Below are 14,791 nucleotides of genomic sequence, written 5' to 3' on the forward strand. Positions count from 1 at the left end.
CAGGGCCTCTGGGCAGCGTGGGAAGGTGGGAAGGTGGCTCCGGGGCCAGAGCGGAAAGGCGGTGCTGGCAGCCAGGGAAAGGCAGGCCCATTCTTGCATGAATCTTCCTGCATCGGGCTTCTAGTTGGATATAAAAGTAATTTAAATTTCTCATACTCAGTTCTCTTGTATTCTGCTCATCAGCATTTGGCATCTGTGGACTTGGAAAATATTTCAACTTCTTGAACGTTATCATATTTGTGGCATGAACCAAATATCTCTGCAACAGCATTTGAAAATATTTATAGCTACCTTATTTATGGAGGTCCCTGTGGGAATTTTGAGTTTTATGCTTTTAAGTGGATCCTGGAGTCAATGATTTTTTAGATTTTAGGTCTGTCTGAATTCCTGAGCATGCTACTAACCATTTGGCCTGCAGGGGTTACTTTTAAGCTAATTTATTCTGGTTTCTCTCTGTGTTTTGAGACTTTAAATGGCTAACTTTGCATGAAACAAGCTTACACTAGGACCATCTGGTGTATCAAGGTGACCGATTCTCAACTCATTTGATTAAATGTTTCCTTCTCGAATGCTCTCTCTTAAATATGTACACACATATATGCCTTTACCTGGATATCTTGGGCTGTATCTTAGATTTAACACAAGGTCATTGTTTCGCAGTTGTTGGCTCCTTGTCTCACAAAAGGTGATGACAACTTGTCATTTCAGGTACAATTATAAAATCATGCCATAATAAAACCTCTTTTGTACTTCGCCCTAATTTGCCAGTATTAGTACAAGAAATTCGACACGAAATTCTTCTCATTTATTAATCCCAAACATCAAGGTCCAAAATCCTTGGAAGCGCTGGATTGGATTTTAGGCTGAGTTCCTGTCAGGGTTTGTGCTGCTTCCTTCCTATGGCTGCCCTCCTCCCTGATGGTGCCATGGGAAGCTGGGTGTGTGAGCGTTAGTCTGCACTTCTGTTCCTAGCAGGGCGGTTTGTTTGACCTCATGAGCCAGGCAGGGTACAGTGGGGAAGAGCACTACGTTAAAAGGCAGATGACCCAAGATATATTTGGTTTTAAGTAGGCCCTCAATTTCTCTTCATTTCCTTATTTTAAATTGTAGTGTTTGCCTGTTCCAGCTACCTCACTGCCTACTATTGCAAGGATAAATAAGATATGATTTGTGAAGGCTCTTTGTAAATTCAAAAGCCTTCTCCAAAGGAAAAATGGGTTCATGTACCACATATTTAAGTTGAAAGAATTAAAATAATTGACGTTCAATAGGATTTTTACTGCTTCAAGGTGTTTTTACCAATAGGTCCCATTTGATCAGTTTAACACCTTGTGAAGTAGGAAGAACTGCTGATAATATCAGACCTATACTGGGAGAAAGGACACTGGAAGGTTTGGTCCCCTTGCCGAAGTCAGGACACCCAGGGTTAAAGCCCCTGGGTTTCTCTCCAGCCCTGGTTCACTGTCACCACCGGCACTTTCCCTTCATGCTCCCGAACAGGAATAATAAATTCATCACTTGACAGTTTCCTGTTATCCCCTTTCAGCTGAGCCCTGTGACACAGGGGAAGGTAGAGCTGTGTGGTTTGTAGCAAGAGACAAGGAGCTCAGGGACCAGTAGGTTCAAACTAGGAGCCATTAGAGTGGACTCTGTCTCTGCTTCTCCCGGTGACCGTTCCAGGGAAATCAGTAGCCCAGTAATTTCTTGAGTAAGAATTTTAAACTTCCCAGTGGCTAAGAATATAAACCTAGGAAGGGCTTAATGGCAGCAATCTGATTTGGGGTGGGGAGCATGTGTGTTATTTGCAAAGCAAACACATTAATTTTGGGTTGCTCATTTATTTTGGGGTGACTTGCTGGGGGGAGTTGCTGGAAGGAGGAGGGGGACAGGAAGGCTTGGCAGTACCACAGACTCTTACATCTACAGTGTCCTTCAGGAGGTTTCAAGGACCTTATGTCAGGCTTATTTGCATATCTCATGATGTCCTACACAGGTGTTCTGTAAATACCTGAGTGACCAAATGAATAAAACATGGAGGAAAGTCCTGCAATAGTTTATCTGAAGAGCCGGTTTAGTAGTGGGATGTATTCTAAATATGTTCATTCATTTAACAAATATTATTTTGAGCACCAGCTATATACTAGATACTGTTCTAGGGGCTCAGGATAATGTAGAAATAAAACAGGCCCCTATCTTGGGGTTTGTGTTTATATTTTAGGTTAGAAAACATAGATGGAAACATTTGGAGGGAATTAATTAGTTGAGGTGTATATTCTAATTACAATTTGCTTGAGGAGATTGTCATTATACTTTATATATGTACTAGAGGCCCAGTGCATGAAAACTCATGCACTGGATGGGGGGGTCCCTCAGCCCGGCCTGCCCCTCTCACAGTCTGGGAGCCCTCAGGAGTGGGAGGCGACTGGGCAATCAGGGGAAGGCAATGACCATCACACCTCTGCTGCTGCCATTGCCAGCAGTGCAAGCCTCAGCCAGCCCTGGTTACCTGAGCCTCGGGCGACCCTGGGCAGCTGGGCAGCCGCCATCAGAGGATTGCCTGCACCTCGGGCTGGCCCTGGGTGGCTGAAGGGCTGAGGGGAGTGGGGGACTCTGGAGGCATGCCTGCCACCCCAGTGGGGCTGAGGGGACTGGGTTCCACCATCTTGTGGCTGTGGGTGCCGCCATATTTGAAGGCAGGGCAGTCAATTAGCATATTCTCTCCTTATTGGCTGTGGGCGCCGCCATATTTGTGATGGTGTGAGGGTCAATTAGCATATTCCCTCTTTATTAGATAGGATGTTAATTAATTAATTAAAGCATATGTATGAAGTGATGACAGTCATGAGTGTGTGTATATAAATATATATGTGTCTTTACTAGTAACATAGATTGATAAGATTTGGTTCTAGGAATAATTCAGCTTTAATTTTTTCAAATTTTTTGTCAGAAAGATTGATAATGGATATGTTATGTTTTTCTATGATCTTGTGTCTTTAAAAATTTTTTTAAATCCATTTTTAGAGAGAGAGAAAGGGAGAGGGAGAGAAACATCGATGTGAGCGAAACATCCATCAGCTGCCTCCTACACACACTCTACTGGGGATCAAGCCCACAACCTGGGATGTGCCCTGCCTGGAATTGAACTGGCAACCTTTTGGTGCACAGGACAACACCTAACCAACTGAGCCACACTATCCAGGGATCCTGTCTTTAAAAAAAAAATCTTTTTACTGCATAACAAATATATTCCTCAGATGTGAATTAAGCAGACACTAATATAACTTTATATTTCAATATATCATTGGAACAGTTAAAAACATTTTGGATTCCTTCTCATTGCAGGACAATCCCACAATTAGAATGGACTAGCATGTCATCACTTTTCTCACACTTTTATTTTTTTCTTCATTTTTCTCAAAATAAGCTAAAAAAAACCCCCAACAACAATAGGTGAAAAGAATGTTCATAATTTCCTGAATTTGTTTATAATTCATATTCTTTTAGGATATCTTCTAATTGATTTCATCCAAAAATTCCACTGGATTGATATAAGATAGTCTCTTTAGCCTTGGTTCCTACTCTTTTTTTTTTTTAAGGTTTTTTTATTGATTTTTAGAGAGAGAGACACACATCGACATTAGAGCAAAGCATCAATTGGCTGCCTCCTGCATACTCCACACTGGGGACTGAGCCTGCAACCTAGGTATATACCCGGACCAGGAACTGAAACATCAACCTTTTGGTGGATGGGATGACACTCCAACCAATTGAGCAACCTGGCCAGGCTCCACCAAAGTTTATTTTTGACTCATACGTTCTGAATAGTATGACAGGAGATTTCTACGCATTCTAGACACCGAGGGACCCAGGTTGATGGGGACTTTATCTGGACATGTGCTTCCATGCAGGAAAGGAAGGGAAGGTGACAAATCATGAACTCTCCTTTAAAGCTTCCATCTGAAGGTGACACAATACAGTAGCTGAAACAAGTCCTATAGCCACACCTAACTGCAAAGGGAACAGGATGATGCAATCCTATCGAGAAACTAGATGGAAGATAAATGGAATATTTGTGAACAGCTCAAGAAATCTCATGTGGGATATATCAGATAAAACATGAAACAGCATGAAAACTATAAACTCCAGTTGTTCAGTCTGAAGCTGGAATGGGGTGGCTAGAAACCCTCCCCGAAGGCACCCTAGGGGTCTCCTAGAGCTCCATAGGTTATACTAGTAGTCGGAAAGCCTCTGCTCTAAAGAAAACCACCAGCCTAACAATTGGGAGACCTAGACCTCGGTTTCAAAGGTGTGTACCAAAAATGGATCTAGCTCAATGGGTTGCACATCACATCGTCATTTTGGGAGCAATTCATTGACCTTGTTGAACTCTTATATGAATCATTACCCTTGGCATTTAATCTTAAGAAACTTATCTAGGGTATTATGGAAAATACTATTACTATAAAAATATTGATGTTATCTATGCTTCAGTAGGTTAAATGAGTACTATGGTAAAAAGGTTACACTGGTAAAAGAACTTTGGATAGTGCTCTTAAAATATATATATTTTTATTTTTTGTCAGTGCATTCTTTATAGCTTTACTTAGATTAAAAAAGGTATATAAAGTGCACATAATTAATGTATACAATTTGGTGAATTTGCATATAGGTGTACACTCATGTTACCATCACCACAATTCAGGGAATAAATATATCCATCACCTCCAAAAGCTTTTTGTGTGTCCTCTGTTATTGCTGTTGATTGTGGTAAGAGCATTTAACATGAGACCTAGCCTATTCACAAGAGTTTAACTGCAAATAATTTATTGTTAAATAGAGGCAGTATGCTGTGCATTGGATTTCTAGAACTCACTCCTCTTGTATAACTGTAACTCTGTACTTCTTAATCTACATATTGGGGTTGGTGGTGATATGGATGGTATTTTGATGGCAGGGCTCACCCATGCCCCAATTCTGGCTTGCTCTCTGCTCTTCTTCCCCGTAGAGTTCCTGGGATAGCCCATGTCAGAAAGTTGACAATCTGAGAAGCAAGGATCCATCTCTTAATAACTGGGAGACTGTGTTGGACTAGCTTGAATCTGTGCCTTGGGACCAGCAGGGTTAGTTGGCAGTTCGGCACAGAAAGTTAACCAGGAATGTCCATTTCTCAAGAAGAATGCTGAGTCCCGATGCACAGAACCAACCAGAGAGACGTGGGAACATGGCTTTGTACCTTGTTCAGGTACACACACCCCTGCCTGGTTGGTTATGATTACCCTGGGCCAATATAATTAACAAGTTCTCCTGGGTTGGGGAAAGCAGGGTCAGGTTGAGCTTGGAAATAACGATGGGAGGTATATCTAGTGGGGGAGGAGGAGCAGGAGTACCTCCCAACAAAAACTTTAAGAAACTCTCCCCCAAAGGCAAACTATTTCTTTCTTTTAAATTTCTAAAACCTGCTTTCAGTGAAATGGGGAAAGGGTTTCCTTTATCTGTGATATGTAATGAGCTTGACATATTTTTGTCCCATAATTTGTTACCTTGTGCAACTGATCATTACGACAGTAGTAGAGATATTTTTCCTCCCTTTCAGAGTCCACATAGTACTGCTATAAACTTGTGATGACAAGCAGGGTTTTATTGTGGTTTTTTTTTAAATTCTCACTGAGGATATGTTCATTGATTTTAGAGAGAGAGGAGAGAGGAAGGGGGGGAGAGAGAGAGAGAGAGAGAGAGAGAGAGAGAGAGAGAGAGATGTGAGAGAGAAACATCAATCAATTGCCTTATATATGCACCTCACTGGGGATCAAACCCACAACCTAGGTATGTGCCCTGACTGAGAACTGAACCACAAACCTTTTTGGTGCACTAGACAACCAACAGAATCTGGATGTTTTTTGTTAAAATTTTTAACTGCTTTTGGACAGTATGAATTTGGAAATGTATTAAACTGAGCTTCTTTTGTAACCTATACATGTTTGTATTATGTTTAAATTTTGTTACATGACATTTATCAGATATTTTACTGTCCCAATTATTAGGCAATGGAGTTGTCTAGTGATAACTCTAAAAAATTGTTTTAAAAATTCAGAGAACAGCCAGTAGATGGCAGCATGGTGTTATCCTTGAAATCTCTGCAAAAATCACTGTATTGCAGCTGCAATTTGGCATTATTAAGGGAAAATGACTTCATACTTCATTTAGAAAAACTACACTTTTAAAAATCCTCACCAGACGTTATGTTTTTATTGACTTGAGAGAGAGAGAGAGAGAGAGAGAGAGAGAGAGAGAGAGAGAGAAATATCAATCAATTGCCTCCTGTATCTCCTGTATGTACCCCGACTGGGGATCGAACCCACCACCCAGGTATGTGCCCTGACCAGGACTCGAACACCCAACCTTTTGCAATATGAAATGATGCTCCAACCAACTGAGCCACCTGGTCAGGGCTAGAAAAACTATATTTTAACCAACAAGCAAAGAGCTTCTAAGTGAGTTCTGAGCAAGCAATTTCTTTCTCACTTTTGATCAGTATGATATTATTTTAGGTATATGTGTTAGGTATGTGTTGCATTCTGAGGCTAGGAATGACATCTTGTACCTCTATCTCTTTTATCTCTTTCCACAATGCTCAGCACAATAGTGTTAGGCATGTAATTGTGTAACTACCTGATGAGGAGTGTGTTAACTCAAAAATGATTATAAAGTTTTACTCGAATGCTTTCTATTAAAAATATAACCCTACAACATCCTATATAGTCTGTAAAGACTCACATACGTGCCACACATACAGATACACCCCGTGACCATGCTGCGTCATGTCACTGGATATTGAAAACTTCACTGTGTGAGCTCTGCTTCTACCTCATGTCTCCTCAGCCAAACTCAATAAAAGGGCCGTCTCCTTGCCCGTGTCTATGCTTCTTACCTCCACTGACTCTGCCATCAGTTTGGCATTTGCCCTCATCCTGTCTTCAAAACTGCTCTTGCTAAGGTTACCAGGGATCTCCACGGTGCTAAATCCAAGGGACACACTCCCTGGCTCTCAGCGACTTCCCACACGGGGCCCCTGCTCTTCCATTTTCCTATTTGCCATTCCTCCTTCAGCAGCAACTGCTTAGTGTTCATTAAATTCCTCCTCCTCTTCTGTCTGAGCTAAATGTTGAGGTTCCTGAGGTCACAGTCAACTCTGACATCCTGCCTTCATGTTCCTCAGTCAAACCACCTACCTCTCTTGTCACTATGGCTCCCACCCGAGGCCAAGACACAAGGCCTTTGCGTCTGCATCACCCAGCCTCCTTCAACTGATTTTCTTCTGTCCAGACTACCTTCCCTCCAATCCCTTCTCATTTCTTCAGAAAGCTTTCAAAAGCAGTCTCACTCCTCCTAGTGGAAACACTCCCAAGGCTCTTTATTGCTTTTAAGAATAAAGGCTCAAACCCCATCACCTCACTGTGTATTCTCACCCCACCTGTCTTTTCAGCTCATTCCTGAGCCATTCCTCTTTGCTCGGTGCGCTCCAGCCGCAATAGCCTGCCTATTTCCACCGAAGCCTCGGCTACCTGCCTGCAGACACTGAGCGTGTTCTGTTCTCTGCCAGGTTCTCTCTTTGGGGCCCCGCTTAGTGTGACTTGAATGCCTTTTCCTCAAGAACTCCTCCCCTCTTCCCACAGACCACATCAGGCCTTCCTCCTGTGACAAGTTCTCATTTCATGTGGCATTTATTTCTGGACCTTTATCACAACTCTCTTCATGAAATTTTATATAGTCACGTGTTCCTTCCTAGATTTCAAGCTCTTGTTACCTGGTTCTCTGTTGTATCCTGGTTCTTAGCAGAGTTCCTGGAACAGACCGGGCTAGTATAAACATGATAAGCATGTAATAAATGCTCCGGGAACTTCGGGAACATTTCACTTTTAATTTCTAAAGCTTAGCTTTTCGTTGTCATAGATTACATATCAACTTATTAGACCGATAAGGTTGGTAAGAATGTTGTTACTAGAAACTTGTTTAAAATTATTCATGTCAAAATGAACTTTTTAGAATACCAAGTGTATTATTAAGAAGCAGTACAGTGAGTTTTTATTGGGGGTGGGTGTTAAATATCAATATTTTAAAATTTTTTATTTTGTTTTGTGTTTTTTGTAATTGTCCATCACTGTGGGCAGTATTAATTAGATAATAAAAGATTTCAAATTGCATCAAGAAAACCTCATTAGAAAAAGGGCCATTTTAATTGTATTTAATATATATGACAATTCTATACATCCTGGCTATATTTCCAGATGTATTCTAAAATAAAATGAAAAAGGCATCAAGATATTTGTATAAAAGCCCCACCATTTTAAAAGTAAATACAATTTTAGTCCTAATCAATCTTGTAGACCACAATTACTTCTAAAAATATACCCACGTTTTATGTCTAAATTTGAACACCAAGGAGAAGCAGCAATGACTCATCATTATTACTTTAAAAAAAGCACACTAAAACCAGCAGTAATCCAGGCCTGAATCTGAGAGCTCTTTCACACTAAATCAGCTTCCTTGGATAGCTTTCTTACTGATTTTAAAGTTGTCTGTCGGTGTAATAGTATAGAGTACCTCCCTGCTGCATTACTCACAATGAGATTTTTTGTAAGATCCATGATCTCTTCTACTTTCTAATCTAGTAGAAGAGGAAGGGAGTGGGGGAAGAGGATCCTTGTGTGGCTCAAGGAGAATTATTTGCCAAGAATAAGAACCCTGTTCTGATGATTGCACTCACAAATCTCTGCTACATTTCCCCCCCATAGGAGACCTTTGGTACTTTTAAAGATAATTATTGCTTCCTTTGGTTCAGAGAATAACTCCAAACCCTCTGGCTTCTGTTGAGTAGCATATTTAATATTCACTTAGAAATCTCTATAATCTAGAGAAAAAAATCATCATGGCTCTATAAAGGAAATTTTAAAAAACTTGTTTCGTGCTCCATGAAAGCATTTTAATGATGAGTAGAAATATATTTTAAAGATTGAAATAACATTTAAAAGAGTCTACCTTGTCTATTTATTGGTTTTTGGAAGATACTATGCTCTCCTTACATTTAATGCCATTGTGTACGTCGTAGAGGTGGTTTATTTCCTCCGGAAGCTTATTTCAAGAGATTGGCCAGGCCTGATAATCCAGTGCCAGCATGCTGGGCACAGACAAAACCGAGAAAAGGGAAGTCATTTTATATTTAATACTCTTTTCTCAAAAGAAAAATACAGAGAAGCAAAACAGAAGATAGTTGAAATAACTCTTTTACATGATTTTTTATTAGTCAGGGTTCTTTTGGTTTCCTCTGGCAGAATCGAGGGGTGGGGGACACTGATTACTCTGCCAGAGTTGTGGGCCCTCCAATTGAAAGCTCTACCATGTGAGGAAGGATGGTTTCCAGAGGGAAAATGGGGGCTCTCTTCCCAGATCCAGGCAGGATTGAGAGACAGAAGCAAGCTGGAGCCAGGGCACCATTTTTATTAACATTTAGTAGGTGCTTGTTGAAGAAAAAATTGCAAATACAGAAAAGTATTTTCTGGGAAAAGACAGATTTGTAATCTCATCATCTAGAGAAAAAAAAACATTTGAAAATATTACGTGTGTGTGTGTGTGTGTGTGTGTGTGTGTGTGTTAAGCAGTCACTTATAATTTAAAGCAGATTAAACGCCATACACAAAAATAAACTCAAAATGGATACAGGACTTAAACATAAGACGGGAAACCATAAAAATACTAGAGCAATCCACAGGCAGCAAAATCTCAGACATATGCCAAAAGAAATTCTTCACTGACACTGCCCCTAGGGCAATGGAAGCTAAAGAGAAAATTAACAAATGGGACTACATCAAAATAAAAAGCTTTTTCACAGCAAAAGAAACCATCAACAAAACAACAAGAAGGCCCACGGCATGGGAGAACATATTTGCAAATGGCATCACTGATAAAGGTTTAATCTCCAACATCTACAGGCAGCTTATACAACTTAATAAAAGGAAGATAAATGATCCAATAAAAAAATGGGCAACAGACCTAAATAGAAGCTTTTCAAAAGAAGACAGAAGGAAGGCCAAGAGACACATGAAAACATGCTCAACGTCACTAATTATCCGAGAGATGCAAATCAAAACAACAATGCGGTACCATCTCACACCTGTCAGAAAGGCTATCATCAACAAATCAACAAACGACAGGTGTTGGCGAGGATGCGGAGAAAAAGGAACCCTCGTACACTGCTGGTGGGAATGCAGACTGGTGCAGCCACTGTGGAGAACAGTATGGAGTTTCCTCAAAAAACTGAAAATGGAACTCCCATTTGACCCAGTAATCCCACTCCTGGGAATATATCCGAAGAAACTAGAAACACCAATCAGAAAGGATATATGCACCCCTATGTTCATAGCAGCACAATTCACCATAGCTAAGATTTGGAAACAGCCTAGGTGCCCGTCAGCAGATGACTGGATCAGAAAACTGTGGTACATCTACACAATGGAATACTATGCTGCCATAAAAAAGAAGGAATTCTCATCATTTGCAGCAACCTGGATGGAATTGGAGAACATTATGTTAAGTGAAATAAGCCAGTCAATGAAAGAAAAATACCACATGATCTCACTCATTTATGGATAATAAAGAACATTATAAACTTGAACAAAAAGATAGATACAGAGAGAGTAAAGCATCAAACAGACTGTCAAATTACAGGGGGAAGGTTAGGGAAAGGTGGGGGAGATAAGAGATCAATCAAAGGACTTGTATGCATGCATATAAGCATAACCAATGGATGCAAAACTCTGGGGGGGTGAGGGCATATATGGGAGTGGGATGGGGGTGGCAATGGTAAGATATGTACACATATAATACCTTAATAATTTAAAGCAGATTAAAGTATTTAAAAGTTAACTCTTATATCCCCATCATATTCACCACTCTGGGCATTCTTCATTCCTTTGATTAGATCTAAATTTCAATTTTTTAGAGAAGATCTAATGGTGATGAATTCTCAGCCCTCGGCCTCTTCCTTCCTTCCTTTCTTTTATCTTTTTTTGATCTAAAAACATCTTTATTTTATCTTGACTTTTGAATGTTATTTTAGCTGAATATTGACTTTCATGTTAATAATTTTCTCCTTTCAAAACTTTGAAGCTAACATTACACTGTCTTTTGTTGGCTTAGTTTCTGACCAGAAGTCACTTCCATTCTTATTTTTGTGTCTTTGTGATTAATATGGCTTTTTACCTCTGGTTGCTTTTAGAATTTTCTCTTTATCACTTTATAATTATCAGCAATTTGGTTATGATGTGTCTCTCTCTGTGTGTTTTTTTTTAATGTTATTCTATTTAAGATTCATTGAGTTTCTAAAATCTATAGACTTACAGTTTTCATAAAATTTGGAAAAAATTTGAGCCATTATTTCTTTAAATATTTTGTATTTCTCTCTTGGAACTCGAGTTATACGTATGCTAGATGACTTGACATGGTCTCACTGGCCACTGATGTTTTGTTTATTTTTTCAATCTTTTCTCTCTCTATGCTTCATTTTGGATAGTTGCTATTTCTGTCTTCAAGTTCTTTGATCTTTTCTGCAATGTCTAATTTGCTATTAATAGCATATTTTTTACTCTAGAAGCCATCCAGCATATTTTCATTTGTATAAATTCCATCTGGGCCTTTATATATTTTTCCATTTTTCTCTTTATTATGGTTAAATTTTCCTTCATGTCTTTGAGAATATTTATAATATTTACAATAGCTTTGTTAACTTTTATTTATTTATTTATTTATTTATTTATTGTATTTTCTCCGCCATTTCTAGGTTTGTTTCTATTGATAGATTTTTTTGTTGTTGTTAATGAGTCATATTTTTCTACTACTTTGTATGCCTGGTAATTTTTTATTAGCTCTCAGACATTCAGAATTTTACATTGTTGACTATTGGATATTGTTGTATTTTTAAAAGAAAGGGTTGATTTTTTTTGTTCTGTTATGCAGTGCAGTAACTGGCAGATTAGTTTAATCTTTTGAGGCTGCTATTAAGCTTTGTTAGAGTGGGTCCAGAGTAGCCTTTATTCTTGGGCTAATTTAATCCCAACTACGAAGGCATGACACTCCTGAGGACTCTACCCAATGCCTCATGTATTTACAAGGTCTCTTTACTCTGATAGGAGCACGAAGTATTTCTAGTTCTGTGTAAGCTCTAGGAATTTTTTATCCTGTTGGTTCTTCCTTCCACCTCATAGAGTTTTGCCCCAGGCATATACATATCTGTATTCATTAAAGAGTCAGCGAACCTCCATGCCGATCTCTGAAGCCTGTTGTGTAGCTCCCCCTTCTCTTGTACTCATGCCACAAATTCTGTCTAGTTCCTATAGTTGGCAAGACAGCTATGCTGTATTTGGGTTTTCTCTTCCTGAACTTGGGCTGAAAGTACCCCCAGTGACTGAGTTGGGACAGTTGTAAGGCTGAACTCTTCTTTTCCCTTCATTCGGGTTACATTTCAGCCTGATTATTTTCTAACATTTGAAAAATACTGTTTTATATATTCCATCCAGTTTATAGAAGAAAGGGAATTCCTATGGCAAGTTAATCCTTTAAGTGTAGAAGCAGAAATAAAAAATTTTACATATTTGAGTTCATTTTGTAAGTGTATATGTCATTTAATATTTTATCATAAAATTTCCCCCAGGTTATTGGGTAAAATGACCTACTATTCCATCCTAATGATGATCCATAATTTATTTAACTCCTCCTTTATTTTTGGGATATTACACTTGTTTCAAGTTTTCCACTATTTCAAAGAAGGCTATGTTAAACATTCTTATATGTTCAGTTATATATTTGTGATATATTTGTTGAGGTGGAATTATTGGGTTGAAAAATTTAAGAATGTTAATATCCTACAAATATACTTTCTGGAAAGGTAGTACCAATTTCCCATTGATATTTGTGTGAGAGTGTTCACTTTGCTACACCCTCAACAACACTCTGTATTTCATTCTTTGTGTGAACACATATTGAATGCAATTACAGTGTGAGATCAATTGGATGGAAGAATAAAGCATAGCCCTTTCCCCAAAGGGCTCATAGGTGAGTGATAGAGAGGGACCATAAACTCATCACCAGAGTATGATAAATTTTGAAAGGGTGATAAGTTTTGCCTAAGAAGAACCCATGAAGGTGAAGTTTTTATTAAATAGTTGAGGATAAGCATTTTGTAATAAGGTCAAAGAGAGTAAAATGTTAGAAGGGTGAATAGGAGCGGAGGAGAAGGGAAAGGAAGAGATTAACCAAAGAACATAAATGGGTATATGCACAACTCATGGACACAGACAATAGTGTAGGGAAGGCCTGGAGTGGATTGGGCGTTGGGTGGGATGGGGGCAAAAGGGAGAAAATGGGTGACATTGGTAATACAGTCAACAATATAAAAAGGAGTGGCCCTAATTGTTATACTTCTAGCTTTTCAAATTCTATAGAGTTTTTCATTAGATATGTTTGCTGCTCTCACATTTGTTTTGTGGATGTTGTTTTGTTAATCCTTATCTGAGGATATATTTTTCATTGATTTTTAGAGAGAATGGAAGGGAGAGAGAGAAACATTGATGTGAGAGGCACACATCGGATTGGTTGCCTTTGCACATGCCCCAACCAGGGCTGGGAATCGAGCCTGCAACTGAGGTACATGCCCTTGACCTGAATTGAACCTGGGACCCTTCAGTCCGCAGGCCAATGCGCTCTCCACTTAGCCAAATGGGCTAGGGCTGCTCTCACATTTTTATTGACTGTTTCTAATATGATTTGTGCTGGGACTCCAGTTCCTGGAATTTATTAAAATTACAGAAAAATCAGGAGGTGGTAGAATCTGAGGACGCCTGAGAAAGACCACCCTCTCTGGTGGGTGGACAGAATTGGCATAACCACCATTTTGAATGATGAGAGGTGTTTCTACCAAGACTGTACCTGTATGTGTGGAATAGAGTGGAGAGGTGAAGAGAATGGAACATGCTTCCTGTGTGAGCCCTGGGTTATTTGTATTTAGGAAAGCCTGAGCTCCCCAAATTATAAAACTTTGTTAATATTCAAATGATCACACTTGTTACTGGTTGATTTTTCTACTCAGGCTGTAAATCATTAATTAAAATTGTGTGGGTTTTTTTTTTTTTTTTTAAGAAATTTGGAATACTTGATAATCCCGTACTATTTTCCTTTTTTTGTTGAATTATGTACTTTTAGAAATTTTAACCCAACAAAACAAATCCCAAACAAAAACAGCCAAAGTAATTTCAAAGATTCTTTAGTTGTAAAGAATTATAGCTTGTTATACAAAATGAGTGAATAAATTGCAGATAACCACTCCTCATTAAAGTAGTTATAATTGAACTTGATACAGACAGATGCACATCTCTTATTTAGATTGGAGCACTAGAGTGTATTCAAGTTCCATGAGACTCATGTTCTATTTTTTTGCTCATTTTATGTTGAATTATGTCCTCCTTTGTATTTGACCCCCAGGCAGTAAGCATTGGCAACATTTGTTAGGCAAAAACAATAGCCAACCGTCAGTGAAAAGCATGGGTGATTCAACTCAAGAGAAAATGAACACTTGAAAGTTAGAAAAAGGTAGAATCATATCTGTGTGCTTCAGATGACATGGACTTTTAGGATATTGGTCTGCCAATGAGTTTTTATACCATACTAGAGGCCCAGTGCATAAATTCGTGCACGGGTAGGGTCCCTAGCAGCTGCTGGCTGCCGGCCGGGACCTCCCTTCCCC

The 14,791-nt window shown here is 39.1% G+C and overlaps 1 protein-coding gene across 1 annotated transcript in view; it reads left to right on the forward strand.

Moving 5' to 3' along the window:
* Positions 1 to 14,791, forward strand: part of LOC129152101 (atherin-like) — a 221,004-nt gene that overhangs the window by 56,395 nt on the left and 149,818 nt on the right. The window lies entirely within an intron of this gene.

The sequence above is a fragment of the Eptesicus fuscus genome, chromosome 17, assembly GCF_027574615.1.
Source record: "Eptesicus fuscus isolate TK198812 chromosome 17, DD_ASM_mEF_20220401, whole genome shotgun sequence".
Lineage (NCBI taxonomy): Eukaryota > Metazoa > Chordata > Mammalia > Chiroptera > Vespertilionidae > Eptesicus > Eptesicus fuscus.